At 36.8% G+C, this 15,479-nt stretch overlaps 1 pseudogene; it reads left to right on the top strand.

Annotated features, from left to right (window-relative positions):
* The first annotated feature begins 338 nt into the window (after positions 1-338).
* LOC122310124 lies at positions 339-9,939 on the top strand (annotated as a pseudogene).
* The last annotated feature ends 5,540 nt before the right edge of the window (positions 9,940-15,479 follow it).

The following is a 15,479-nucleotide window of genomic DNA, read 5'->3' as shown; positions in this document are numbered from 1 at the left end:
AAACGACGCTCGGCTCGGCAACGAAAATGAAACCCAGCTCAACCGACCGCAACAACCAAGAGGAAGATTCATCGACAACCTTAAATCCACAAAGTCTACCGACCGCAACAATCAAGAGGAAGACGAAGACCCAGCTGACGTGGGTCAAAATCTCGTTTCAATTAGCACTTCTCTGGCTTTTTTTTTTTTTTAAATATATTTAAGTCAGCTGACGTGGCTACTGCCACGTCATCCGAGGATGCGCTGGGGCCGCAACCCCGGTGGTATGTAGAAGAACTGTAGTTGATAACCTCGGTGCACTGCATCTCTTTTGTGTACATGTGTGGGGTGGGGGAACAATGAAAGCGAGCCAAGGACAGGAACATGAGCTGGCCCTCACCAAGATCTTGCTGACTTCACTCTCGGCCATGGTGGCCAAGACCACTACCTTCCCGATAGATCTGACTAAGACCAGGCTTCAGCTCCATGGCGAGTCGCTCTCCTCCTCGACTCGCCCAACCAAAGCGTTCCAGGTCGCCTCAGAGATTGTATGCGAGCAAGGTCCTCTGGGGCTCTACAAGGGCCTCTCCCCGGCTATTCTCAGGCACCTCTTCTACACACTCATCTGGATCATAGGCTACGAGCACTTCAGGAATGTCGTATGTGCTGATGCTGGATCACTTTCTCTATCCGCAAAGGCTCTCGTCGGCGGCATCTTCGGTGTCATGGCTCAAGTAAGAGGCCCTCTTAGTTTTGATTCATAGATTTCATTCGAACTTTTTAGGCATTGTTTGTCTTCTTTAAAATATTTTTTTTCGTGTGTAGAATTAATGGGTAATTGGGAAGTGCAATTGATATGCACCTAATTCCATTAAAAAAACAAAAATTGGAAAGGAAGTCGCCCACTACTTTATGAAAGAAGTAGGTTTTGTCATCATTAAAATTTCCCACGAAAAATAACTCAAAACCTAAGAGTTTCGAAAGCTACAAGTGGGTAGTGGTTCTAGAAAGTATGCACGATGATGCCCTCTGAAGGTGCTAAGAGAGCTGTCCAAATGACTGAAGAAGTGACAAGAATCTGTTTCTTATTAGAAATATTTCAAGAAATTTTGGTTTACTTTGAGGGAAATCAGAAAACTCAGGTTAACATTAACCCGTCCAGGTGTAGCTAAAGGGTGGGAGGATGAACTCAAATATCCCGAATTCGATTTCACTCAAAAAATTTTATTAGGATTTACCTAGTACACGGTTTTGGTGCGAGGGGTCATGTATGCAGGCAGCTTTACTCCTGAGGGTTGAGTTTGAAGGCCCCTGCGGCCCTGCTTTTGTGAGGTTTCACGTCATCCAAAATAAAATAAAACAATACTATGAGGATCATATAGTTAGCCCAACAAGGCAACAAGTTTCAAATGCATGTCAAGTGGGATCCAGGCCTGCTAGATTCTCCCCTTCTTTTGACAAGTTATCCTCTTTTCAACATTTTTACTAACAAAATAATGTCATGGTCGAGGTAAGTTGACTAATAATAACTCTTAGAAGCAGATGATTTCTACCCCCTTAATACAGTTAACCCATTGTTAATCCACACAATAATTGTTGAAAAACAACATAAATCGACAACTTACTAATAATAAATATGTGACTTTAAGTGCATGTACCTTGATTATTGACCATTACCTGTGGTTGTATACTAAGGGTGTACAAAAACTGTGAAGACGAACCGTAACTACCTCAAACCGATCGCTGGGAGTACGGAATTGGCCAAAACCGGTCGAATGGCAGTAGGAAAATGTCAAAACCACCGTCGGCCGGTTCAGTCCCAATTTAAGGCTGGAATGGACCGCTAAACCGACCGATTACTTATTATATCTATATATATATATATATATATATATTTTAATATATATTTTAGATAAAATGATACCTTAAGTGAAACGCCGTCATATCATACGTGCTAAATAGAAAAAAAGTAGCACGTAGTTTTGTAATTAGGCTCTTCTTCGTATATCTCTTATGTACTCGGGCTTTGCCTATTTACGTGGATCAATAAAACTTCTTTTACCTATAAAAAAAAAATTAAGAATCAAATGGCGTTGTTTCAATTTAGGTTTAATTCCTCCCCCTCTAAACAGCGTCGTTTAAAGTTAGGTATAATTCCTCTCTTTCTCATCACGCCGAAATGGTGAAATCGAGTCGCACCTCCATTTCTATTTTTCCCACCATTCGCGATTCCAAAGGGACATCGACCACCAACCGGGATCACGCCAAAACCGAAGTCACATGTTTACTCCCCCTTTACCTACCAGTTTCAGCCGATTCTATGCATATGTAGTTTTGGACTTATAAGCTTACTTGTCCAATAATACTTTTGGACTGATAAAATAATTTTTGGGCTTTAACCTAATTATTGAGTCCAATAAAAGTCTCATAATCCGTCTAAATAAATCTTGGGCCCATGACCTATTCAAAATAATCCAATAAATCTTCATTGGGTTACTAAAAAATATTAGCCTATTAATATCAATCCAAAATAATTCACTAAACCTTAACAGGCCTTAAAATAAAATTTTGAGCTCTTAAACTTAATTAAAACCCCTAACCGATATAGGTTGTAGCCATGTGGAAGATGGCTCCCATTTTTCTACTTTGGTGCATTTGGAGGGAAATGAATGACCGAAATTTTGAGTATTAAGAGCGCTCTTTGGAAGACTTTAAGATTTTTTTTCTAGAAAATTTTATTTATGTGGGCCATTGTCATAGAATTTAATGGTCTCAACTTTCGTGATTTCCTTATATCTCTTTCTTGTTCCTAACTAGATGTAATCGCATATATAGTTCCTGTATACTTGGATTATGCCTATTTCAATATCAATAAAATATCTTCTTATAAAAAAAAAAAAAAAAATCCCTAACACACCTCAATAATGATTGCTTGTGAGCTTATCCAAAAGGGCAGATTAAAACTAATTTAGAATCAATAAAATTGGGGAGAGAGTTGGAGCCGGTTGGGTGTTACACAATGTTTTACACTAACAAATAAATAGCTGCCATGTATGAATTACAGCTACATTGAGTATGGACCCACATGTAGCAGATCACAATTTCTATTCCTGAATCGTGTGCCCAAGATCTCCCAAACACGATGCCTCTTCATTGAGCCAACGCATCTCTTCCTAACCCCACCCCCGTCGACCTTCTCCTTTTCTGGGATAGATCCAACTTCTCCTGCAACTGGCTTTGCTTCCTCAACGCTTTTTGACCCAGTCATCTTGGCCAAAATCACAAATGACATACCTCCAAGAACACTGTTCAAGCATCTGAGAACCACCACCGAGGACTTGAACGCCAAAGGAGGCAGCCCCTGAGCATTGGCATTGGCTTCATCAAAGCCAATGCCAAATGCAAAAATAGATGAATCGAAGAAAAAAATGCTGCATTGGATTAGTCAAACCCAGAAATGGGTAACTTTGACCTACAGTAAATGTACCAGGTCTTTCATATTTGAAGTGCTACTGTGCACTCATCTTCATATTATTTTAGTCTATTTTATTTATCTACCGGTCACTTTTCGTTTCCCTCTCTCCCCGTTTCCTCCCCGCGTTTTCTCTCCCCATTTCTCTCATTTTCATTTCTCCCAATCCCTTCGGCTCTACACTTCGAATCTTCGCAGCCATTCGATTCTTCAACGGCAAGAACACTTGGCTCTACACGATCTTCTTCTCCAAAGGAAGCTGGTTTGTTTTCTCTCCCACTTTCTCTCTTTCTCTCGTTTTTAAGCTTTTTTTTATTCTTCCTTGGATTCTTGGTGCAGAATCATTCGGGGGTTTCTTCTACCGGTTTCAAGTAGATCAGATTCGTGCGGAAGGCATCTGATTTCAGGTTCGGCCGATTGCTTTTCTTTTTGAACCCTAATCTTGGATCGGTTTTTTATTTCCATTCAGCCCCAATTGGGGCTTTTGCTTGTAGGATGTTTGGGTGGAAAAAATAAATGGTTACTAAGCATTCGACTGATGTTGGGTCATTGATTTTGTGAATTTCTTGCAGATTTTCCAAGGTGCAGTTAGTCCCTTCGGCTCAAGCAACCACACTCATTCTGGTATTGTAGTTGTTGGGTCTGTAATGTATTGTTGCCTATAGGAAGATTTGTGTGGCTGTGTGTGAATTGGTTTTGTATGCACTCGGTTATATGGAGTTCTTTCCTAGCAATTGATGAATATGGTTATGTGTATGGTGGTATATTTGCTTCGGGATGATGAGCAAGTGATACTGTTGAGTCTGTTGTTCATAAATTTTTATTTTTCCCATTGATGAATATTTTGGAGTCTGTTGTTCTTGTTGAGTGGGTAGATTTGACCATCATCTTTGGTTTGTTACTATTGGAAACTACATCCAACATGCAGATCAATTGGATGTAACTGATTTGAATTGGACACTATTATTTGATAATGTAAAGAATGACATGCTTGTGTTCTTGTTTGTGTTTGTTTGGAAGAATTTGGTTTGTTCTTGTTTGTGTTTGGAGTTTTTCTGAATGTTAGTGACATGCAGCATCTATTTTTAAAACTTGGTGAGGTTGGTAATGTAAAGAATGCCATGATGCATGATTAGTATAAAACATCCAATATGTTAGTTCAAAGAGGTCGATTAAATTGTAAGGACCCATTTGGAAAAGTGCTTGTGGATCACTGTTTTTGTAAGGACCCATTTGGAAAATTGCTTGTGGATCTACTGTTTTAGAACTTAGAGGTTCCTAATAAGCTTTTGTAATATTGTGTGAAAGCACTTCCCCTAATAAGCTTTTAGAAGTTGTGCTTCCTCAACTGATTCTTCCATTAAAAAATTGATGGAGTCTTCCAATTGTTTTGTTTTTAGTTGCACTATTCGATCTTGGAAGTTCTTGTGTGAGGTTTTTGTTAATCCCCCATATGATAGAGCAGGTTATTCCATTCCTTAATAAATACAGGGAAGGTTTCCAATATTTTCTTTCTTAATTTGAATTTCAAATTTCAAATTGTAAAATTGAGGAATATCTTTAGATTACATAAATCCACCTGAAACAAAGCAAACCTAAGAATGTTGCTTGTTTGCAAGGAGAACAGTAGGTCACTCACAGCATTAACGGAGTTTTATAGTCACTAATAAATTACAGTCTCATATTCAATTAAATTGTAAGCTGAATTTTTATACTGTCTATCTGTCTATGGAAAACTTGGTTTCCATATATGACCTGAATTTGATAGGCCTTAAATAAGTGCTTGTGGATCTACTGTTTTTCTAGTTTTTTATACTGTTTTGCTGTAAACTGTCTTGCTGGACCTTATTTAATGCAAAATACGTTTTATGTGCTGCTGTTTTTCTGTTTTTGTTCTTTTTTTTTTGGATCTGTTTTGCAGTCATTTATTTATACGAATTTTCTGATTTTGTTATACAGTTTTTCTATAAGCTGTTCTGTCTTGTTTAGGTATTATATTTTTCAATTGCAGTCGTATATCAATTCCATGCCTTGTTTATTGTTACTGAATTTGGTTGTGTCTGACAACTTAAAAATTGTAATTTTTAAAGGATGGACAATCTTTTGGAGGAGGACCCATTCTTCACCACTCTCTTACAAAGTGGAGGAGAATGTCCTATTACCACTCCAACATTCACACCCCATTCTAATACTTTGGTCAGCCCAACTCCCCTTCACGGTGAAAAGAGGCCTCCAACAAAAAAAGTTCAAAGAGGAGCTTCTTTCACTGTTGACCGAGGATAGACGATTGTTCATGGTGGAGAGAAGAGAATGGCAGATGAAGGCTGATTGCGATAGAGGTGCACAACTGGATCTTGATAAAAGAAAGTTTGATGCTGAGATGATGGGCAAGGATCTTTCTGGTATGAATGCCATGCAGCAAGCCTACTTCTGTAAAGTTCAGAAAAAAATTTGGGAAGAGTCAATGAGTGATGAAGATGGTATATCCGAATGACTTTCTGATTTCCAACTTGTAGTGGCTGCTTAGCCACAAGACTTCATAATGAAGCATGTGGCTGGGCAGCCACTATGATAATGGATGACTTTCTATTTTTTTGAATGGAAATACATTGAAATTTCTGAATGTTAGTTTAGTTTTTGGACTTGGTTTTGTGGATAGAAAATCTGTGAAGTACCCCTATTTTGGAAGTGTTTGTGGATCTGTTTGTATGTGAAAAAACTTGTATTTGCTGGAAGTATTTGGTGAATGGAGGTTGTATTCTTTTGGATCTGTTGGATCTGTTTGTGGACAATATATATGATAATGGAGGTTGGATCTGTTGGATGTTGTAAAGCAGTCTGTTGGATCTGTTTGTGGACAATATATATGATAATGGTGTCATTTAGTTAGGCTGATTTTGTATGCTTTTCCGAAACCATTTTAATGAGCACTACAATACACCAACAAAGATGACGTTGGCTATTCAAGAAATCCATATTATGCTTGGCCATGCATATTCCATAAGTGCCCGATAAGGTCGGCTTGGAGTTGAGAATGAGTGCCTCTATCTCTAATACGATGATATTGGGCAATGAACTCCATGAATTCAGGTATATTATCGCGTGAAATTGGCTCGGATGGAGTATCATCATTGGCTTCATAATTGAATTGGTCAGCCCCGAGATATAGATGACGTTCATCTTCAACAATCATATTGTGCAAGATAATGCATGCGTACATAACATCTTTTAGAACTTCAGGTTGGAAATACCTTGCAAGTCCACGCACAATTGCAAATTTAGATTGGAGTACTCCGAATGCACGTTCGACATCTTTCCTTGCAGACTCCTGGCAAGCAGCAAAATGTTTTTTCTTTTTCCCATGTGGAGCAGGAATTGTTTTTACTAATGTTGCCCACGAAGGATATATACCATCAGCAAGATAATATCCCATTGTGTACTCGTGACCATTGATAGTATAGTTGCAAGGAGGACCACGACCTTCGGCCAACGCAGCAAAAACAGAAGATCGATCAAGTACGTTGATGTCGTTATGCGACCCAGGTAAACCAAAAAAAGCATGTCATATCCAAAGATCATAAGAGGCAACAGCTTCCAAAATAATAGTTGGTTCATTTACGTGACCAGAATACATACCTTTCCAAGCACTAGGACAATTCTTCCATTTCCAGTGCATGCAATCAATGCTACCCAACATTCCTGGAAATCCACGCCTTTGTCCAACTTCTAGTAACCTTGCTATATTATTGCTGGTTGGAGACCTCAAGTACTCACCCCCAAAGATTGCCACGATCGCCTTTACAAATTTCTTCATACTCAACCGTGCAGTACTTTCTCCAATTCTTACATACTCATCCATAAGATCTGCTGTTACCCCATATGCGAGCATCCTAATTTCCGCGGTCATCTTTTGAAGGGAGGACAATCCAAGCCTCCCACTGGCATCTCTCTTTTGGATAAAATAATCATCATGACTGACAACTGCAGAATGTATACGTAAAAAAAGATCACGATTCATTCGAAATCGCCTCCTAAAAACGTTTGGCGGATATATTGGCGGTTGAGCAAAGTAATCCTTCCAAAGGCGTTCATGACCTTCCAATGGATTGCGTCGGATGAACATACGAGGTTGAGAATTAGGACGACGTGAAGAAGATGCTCCAAGAGTTGCACGTTGTTGTCTATGTACGACCATTGCTTCTATCATAAGATCCTCATGATCGAAATAATCTTCATCTAACATATAAAGAGTATTGCTATAGGGATCCATAGGGAAATAAGAGAAAAAAATGCGAAGAATTAGAAGAAGAAATATTGGTTTTTGATGAGTGGGAAGTAGTTCAAGAATGGATATATTTATAGGGTTTAATCCAAGACTATTAGCTACATCTAAAGAACTTGGCAAAGGAAGGACGGTTAGCTACATAATGGATATGAATGTTGGGTATTGTGTATGATGGAATGAATGTGTTTGACCAAGGATAGAATTGTAGATGTAAAAGTTTAGGTAGAGAAGAAGGGTGGTTTGTAGTTAGTTTCAAACATAATATTTTATCTTGGATGAACAAATTGTATATGTGTTTGTTGTTCCTTAAATTATTATATATTTGATTGTTAGGTAGAAGAAGGATTGACAAAATGTGTTTGTTGGTAATTAGGTTGAGAAAAAAAATTAGTGCTTGTAAATCAATAATTTAAATATCAAATTAAATTATTAATGTACATATAGTAGGTTTAATTACAAAATATGAAAAAAAAATTATTATTAAAAATATAATATTATATTATTATTTTGATGAATCTAATGGCTAATCCAATGTGGGATTATGGATAGGAAGATTTTATGATTATGGAAAATATGTACTTTTCATCAAAATTTGGCATTGGCTTTGATGAAGCCAATGCCAATGCTCTTAGCGAGCACAAACTTGATAACATTCAAAGTTTGGTACATGAAGTTTCTACTACTACCCATGTGAGCGGCCCAAGTGAGTGCATTTAAAAGTGTCGGAGGAGCCTTGTTTAGGGTCTCGAAATTGGGGTCCATCTTCTTCCTTACATTGATCAACCCGTTTGAGAGGGCAGTCCCCACAAGCCCTATGGTGAACCCAACCACAGCAAAGAATACACCTTTGTACACAAAAGTCCCAAACCAATTGAAAACGGTATAGGCACCCGGTTCAAGCATATGGCCCGTGGGACAGCTGACAAAGATGGAAGGGAGATTAGGGGATGATGCAGACATGGTTGGTGCCAAAAGATACATAAGAGTGAAGTTCAATATGCATCCAACAACGAGCGTGGAGAAAACAAAGTCATGCTTGTTGAGATCGAAGTTGGGATGGGATGCCATGTCCCCCGAGAACACACGCAAAGACTCCCACCAATTCCTCTATGAGAACCTTGAAAGGGAATTGGGGATCGGTCGCAACCCTGGATCTCCATCTGTTTAGAAAAAGACCCAGAATCCCAAAACCATCCCCAAAAGACGATGATGAACCTCCGAAATCATTCCCATCTCCACTGAAGCCTCTTTGAAAGGGAGGGGAGAGGAAGAGCCTTCGATTTAGATTCAGAAGTTGAGAGAGGAGAGTAAGAGCCTTCGATTCCATAAGGTAGGATCCATTGGAAGACAAATACAATAGACACATGTTGTGATCCTATTGGCCGGCGTGAAAATGGATATTACATCTGATCGGTTCTGAGCTTTTCTCATAAAATTATCCATATCATATGCTAATAATATTGAATCAGGTCATTACAACTTAACAAGGAAAATTCTCGTGGATCTTTTTGTTTAATACCTTACATATTTGTTTGATGAGAATGTTACATACAGTCGTTGAGTACATAAGCGTCATGTAATCGTTTTGAAAAAAAGTGAGGTCTACTATTAAAAAATTTATTTATTTATTCATGTGGGTTCTGTATTTACTTATTTTCTTAAAGAGATTATATAACACTTGTGCATTCCACGACTGCAAATACCATTTCTCTTGTTTGATACATAATGACACTTTTCTGTTTCCATTAGTAGTGCAGGTAGTGGCAAGCCCTACTGATCTTGTTAAGGTGAGGATGCAAGCAGATGGTCGTATGGTGAGCCAAGGTCGCCAACCGAGATACTCAGGGCCTTTTGATGCTTTAAACAAGATTATGCGCACAGAGGGCTTTAAAGGACTTTGGAAAGAAGTTTTCCCTAATGTACAAAGAGCATTTTTGGTGAACATGGGAGAACTAGCATGCTATGATCATGCCAAAGCTTTGTTATTCAAAATCAGATAGCTCCTGACAATATCTTTGCCCACACTCTTGCCTTTATTATGTCAGGTCTTTCAGCAACTGCTTTGAGTTGTCCAGCTGATGTATTAAAGACAAGAACGATGAACCAGGTGGCAGGCAAGCAAGAGAAGATTATGTATACAAGCTCTTACGATTGTTTGGTGAAGACTGTTAGATCGTTTGGTAGTTTTCTTCAAGGCAATTAAGTGAGCCAGCTAGCTGTTTGATTGATGGGGAGCAGCGCCGGGGACAGGGGTGGTTAGGCAGGCTGATCCCTTAATTGCAGTGTATTAATGTTAGCATATACCTCTCCCTCATCACGTGTACATATGTATTTAGTCATGGAAGATGGCCACTAGCTAGTACCATTACTGTAACTGTTACTGTTACTATCCCTTTTGCAGTACGATCATTATGGTAGGGATTGAAAGTAACTTAATTTCCCCCACCCAATCATTTGTTTGCAGTAAAGCTAGCATACATGCATTTAGTGATTCTAATGATCCATTAAATGGTTTCTAACCACCCTAAATCATGTGCGAAACTTGTACGCTGAAAACCATACCTCGTCTCTCTTCTCAGGGAACCATCATTACTAGATTTCTGATTTCCGTATATATTATATGTTTCAGATGCATGCAGTTTGCAGTAGTTTTATATGCAGCAGTAGTTTTCTGCCCAAAACTTTATATATAATTATATGCTATATATACTTTTAAAATCACAAAAAACGAATAATATTATACACCATATAATCATTTTATTTATATCATATTATATATGATGTGATATATTTATCATCATTTAATGATAAAAAATATGAAATAAATGATCATTTAATAGTAATAAATATTTCATATCTTATTTAATGAGATACAAATAGGATGTTAATATGATGTATAGAATTTTTCAGTTACTAAAATTAAGGTAAATTCTATATACCATATTATCATCTGATCATTTACATTCTACTAAGTAAAATGTGACACATTTATTACTATTAAATAATCATTTATTACATAATTTTTTTAATTAATACTGATAAATGTGTCACATTACAAATAATAAAATGTAAGTAAAATGATGGTATGGTGTATGCATTACTCTAAAATTAATGGATATATACTGCTGGCCAGCTTCCTCATGTATCTAAAAACAAAATGCATGAGAGCCATTCACAATGGACATCAATCTTAAAGGCTTATTATTTCTAGGTAGATCAGCTTACAATTATAATGTCAGTAGTGAAAGACGATAAATTCTAGTTTAGGAAAAAAAAAAGACAAAAAACAAAAAAAGACTATAAATTTCGAGTAAATAGGTACGTATTCAATGGTATGGTTCCAAGAAGTGACGTAATTGGGAAAAACAAGAAGATCAAATGCATGATAAACCTAGCTCGGATATATATATATATAATATATATATAGCAGAGAGAGAGAGATTGTGTCATGGTAATTGTCGTTAGAGTAGTGCTAGTGTGCTATCCAGCTTTTACAGTTGGGTGTGCCCGCTAGCATAAAGTTGTTTTTTTTTTTTTTTGTATCTTCTTTTCTTTCTTACATTTTTTAACATATTTAAATATTTTTAAAAAAATAAAAAAAATAAATATATCAATACACTAAAAATCACTTTTTTAATTAATAAGTAAAAAATTTAAATACATGAACAGTTAAAATGAAGGGATAAAGTCAGGTGGCATACCAGCATTTTCCTACATTGTCATTATGTCAACATCATACAGAGCCGGTATGATGGATAGTTGAACAATTATGTTATATACAGTCACTTCATGCATACTTTTTATATACTTCATTAATGTGATTGATTATATCACTTTTATTTAATGTGATGCAACTACTCATATTAGCATAATGCACAAAAAATACGTAAAAATGATTATACATAAAATTTTTATTGGTCAGTCGAAAGTCCCACATACATGGATATAATTTTTTTAGAAATCCTTAAATAATAGCATGCATATTGAAGTGCATGCCAACTCCCTAAATTGTTTGCAAAGTTTGTACTATGTAGGAGAATTTCGATTCTATTTGAACTCCGCTCCAATTCCAACTCCAACGGAGTCGGAGTGGTTCGAATTCAGAATCGGAAACTGAATCAGAGCCACTCCGAAAATGTCAACAGAGTCGGAGTCAGAGTTCGGAGTCCCAGGGGACTCGAACTCTGACTCTGACTCCAGCTTTGTTTTAATAATACAAATATAAAACGATGTCATTTTGCATCTGTGTTTATTTTTATTCATAAAAGTTAAATGGCGTCGTTCCTTTAAATAGGAACGACGTCGTCTTACTGGGTATAGAAACCGTCAAAGCCATTTCTTCTTCATTTCTTCTTCCGTTTGCAAATAACACAGCTTCATCGATTTCTCAGTTTCAGTCTCAGATTCTCTACTCTCGTCTCTCACTGTCTTGTTTCAATTCTTCTACGTCGTTTGTCATCCCCATTTCATTTCTTCTTGGTGCCGCCGTCGTAACTCTGCCGCACAGTCCAACATTTGCAAAATTGCCGTCAACACAGTGCCGCCTGCACCACCATTTTAATTGGTAATTTTATTGCTTTCATTTTAAATTTGTGAATAATGAATATTGTTGTAAACGTGTGAAAATTACTAAATGTATTTAGGAATCATAACAGTAGGTGATTGTATGTTGTTGAGGTGTAAATGGAAGATGAGTGCAAATTGTTTGAATAAATGCCTCAAAGCCCGAAGGCCATATGTATTGTATGCTAATGTATATATCTCTAATTCTCTAATATGCAAAAGATTAAATTAATCTATAATATGAAAATATGAAAATATGCGCTCTAATTCTCTAATATGAAAATATATATGTTTGGATTGATGACTTCATAAGTGCACTGTGCACATAGGCTTCACAGAATTAAACCTGTAAATCATATACAATATTCCATACTTTTATAGCTTTTGGCTTTTAACGGACATCGATCCTAAGATGTAGTACTAGACTGCATAGTTCATATCTTTTAACCCACAAAAATCTGTTGAAGACTTTTGTTTTGCTTATGCTGCTGCTGCTGCTTGATCTGCTTCTTCTTCCATGAAATGTTGTCTTGTGTAGGTCTCATTTTGAGTAACTTTTCATAAATGTTATCAAGAAATATTGATGGACGTTCAATTTAAATTGGATGAAATTGCATAGAGCCAAATTATTAGTTTAAAAAGTGTGGTCTTAATGTTCAAATTGAAAAAAAAAAAAAATAATAATACATGTTATGGCCCTGACCAACATGTTATGGTATGGTATGGTATGTTATGAAAAAAGAATGTGGACTATATGAAGTGAGCCCAGGTGGGGGTATTGTGTTCATACCTTTTTATAGTTTTATGAAAATAAAATGTCTTTTTAAATGAAAATGTATATTAGAAAGCTGTGTTATTTGTATTGGCTTTGCTTTGGTACCACATTTTAAATGCACACTCAAATGATATTAAATATGATGCATGAGTATAATGGACTAGATGTTTCTTAAATGTTATCACTTGGTTATATGGTAATAATTACCATATAGTTAATGAAATGAAAGATGAAAAAATAAATGAAATGAAAGATGAAGTGAGCTCACTAGTTCATCAACCGAAATCAAAGGGTGTATTATATTTTTTGTTCTATCCCTTATCTACGTATGTTTTCGAGATTGCAGTAACTAGTAAGTTGGAGGATTGGATTTAGAGGATGCAATAATTTTGTAGAAAAGATGGTTTCACACTACGCACATAAAACCTAAAAGGCAAAAAAGGAAAGTTTCCTCTGCTTTTGATTAAAAGAATTCCGTGTATTACAAAGCTGACCTATGTCCTATTTATACAGAAAACTAATTACAGCACGTGTTATAATTAAAATGAAAACTTGCTAACTAACTCTAACTAACTCATATGTACATATCTCAACACTCCCCCTCAAGATGGAGTATGTATATTTATTACTCCCATCTTGGAAAGGAAAAATGTAAACTGAGGGAAGGCCAAAGCCTTTGTAAAAAAATCTGCCAGCTGATGCTTTGAATTCACATGAAGAGTATGCAGTATTCCAGCTTGAATTTTTTCTCTAACCAAATGGCAATCAATTTCAATGTGTTTCGTTCTCTCATGAAACACTGGGTTGGCTGCTATATGTAGAGCAGCTTTGCTGTCACAGTAAAGTAATGCTGGTGAGTTGTGATTAATCCCAAAGTCTTTAAGCAAGGCAATTAACCAAATTAATTCACATGTTGTGGAACCGAGAGCCCTGTATTCAGCCTCTGCTGATGATCTTGACACAGTGTTTTGTTTCTTGGATTTCCAAGAAATAAGAGATTCACCCAAGAAAACACAAAAGCCTGTAATTGACTTTCTTGTTTCAGGACATGTTGCCCAGTCTGAATCCGTGAATGCCTTCAATTGTAAAGATGAAGATGCATGCAAAAATATACCCTGCCCTGGAGTTCCTTTTATATATCTCAAAACCTGATATGCAGCATCAAGATGAACTTGTGCTGGTTTATTCATAAACTGAGCCAAAATGTGAACAGAGAATACCAAGTCTGGTCTTGTAATAGTCAAGTAGAGTAACCTTCCTATTAACCTTCGATAGACAGTGGGATCTTCTAATGAACCACTATCTGTATTGATGAGGCGCAGGTTAGGATCCATAGGTATTTTGGCTGGTTTGCAGCCAATAAAACCTGAATCTGTTAACACTTCAAGAGCATAGTGTCTTTGGCAAACAGAAATGCCTTTAGATGTTCGAGCTACTTCCAATCCTAGGAAGTATTTTAATTCTCCAAGATCTTTAATCTTGAACTCAGCATGAAGAATATTTTTGATGTCTTGCACAGCTTGAATATCATTGCTTGCTACTATGACATCATCCACATAGACAAGCAAGGCAATGAATGAACTTGTAGTGACTTTAGTAAACAGAGAATAGTCACACTTAGATTGTGAAAAACCATGGTTTAAAAGACAGTTTGATAACTTGTGAAACCATTGGCGAGAAGCCTGTTTGAGTCCATACAAGGATTTAGTCAACTTGCATACTCGTGTCTCCCCCTCACTTCCATAACCTTGAGGAAGTGTCATGTAAACCTCTTCATTTAAATCACCATGAAGAAAAGCATTATTTACATCTAACTGATGTAAATACCATCCTTTAGCAGCAGCAATGGCAAGCAAACACCTAACACTGGTGAGCTTGGCAACAGGAGAAAATGTATCAAGAAAGTCCAATCCTTCTTGTTGAGTGTACCCCTTAGCTACAAGCCTAGCTTTGTATCTCTCAATGGTACCATCTGACTTATATTTAATCTTATACACCCATTTGCAACCAATTGGATGTTTATCAGGAGGTAAACTAGTAAGAACCCAAGTATGATTTTCTTCAAGAGCAGTTAACTCAACTGACATGGCATCACTCCAATGTGAAAATTTGACAGCTTGATAATATGATTTGGGTTCAAAATTGGAAGACAAAGAAACTGTGTAGGCTTTGTATGCAGGAGACAATTTAGAATAAGAAAGATAAGTAGACAAAGGGTAGTGAGAACTAACCTTTGAGGATGCTGCAGCAAGTGAACTATGATCTGAGGGAGAACAAGTAAGATGACAATGATATTGCTGTAGATAGTTTGGTGGATGTCTCTGTCTAGTGGATCTTCTAAGAGAAGAAACATTTGTAGAATCAATATTTTGAGTAGGATTTTGAGGTGGCTGTATAGTGGTTGA

This window comes from Carya illinoinensis, chromosome 5 (assembly GCF_018687715.1).
Source record: "Carya illinoinensis cultivar Pawnee chromosome 5, C.illinoinensisPawnee_v1, whole genome shotgun sequence".
Taxonomy (NCBI): Eukaryota; Viridiplantae; Streptophyta; class Magnoliopsida; order Fagales; family Juglandaceae; genus Carya; species Carya illinoinensis.
The sequence above is the reverse complement of the archived record's forward strand: the minus strand, read 5'-3'. Positions and strand labels throughout refer to the sequence as shown.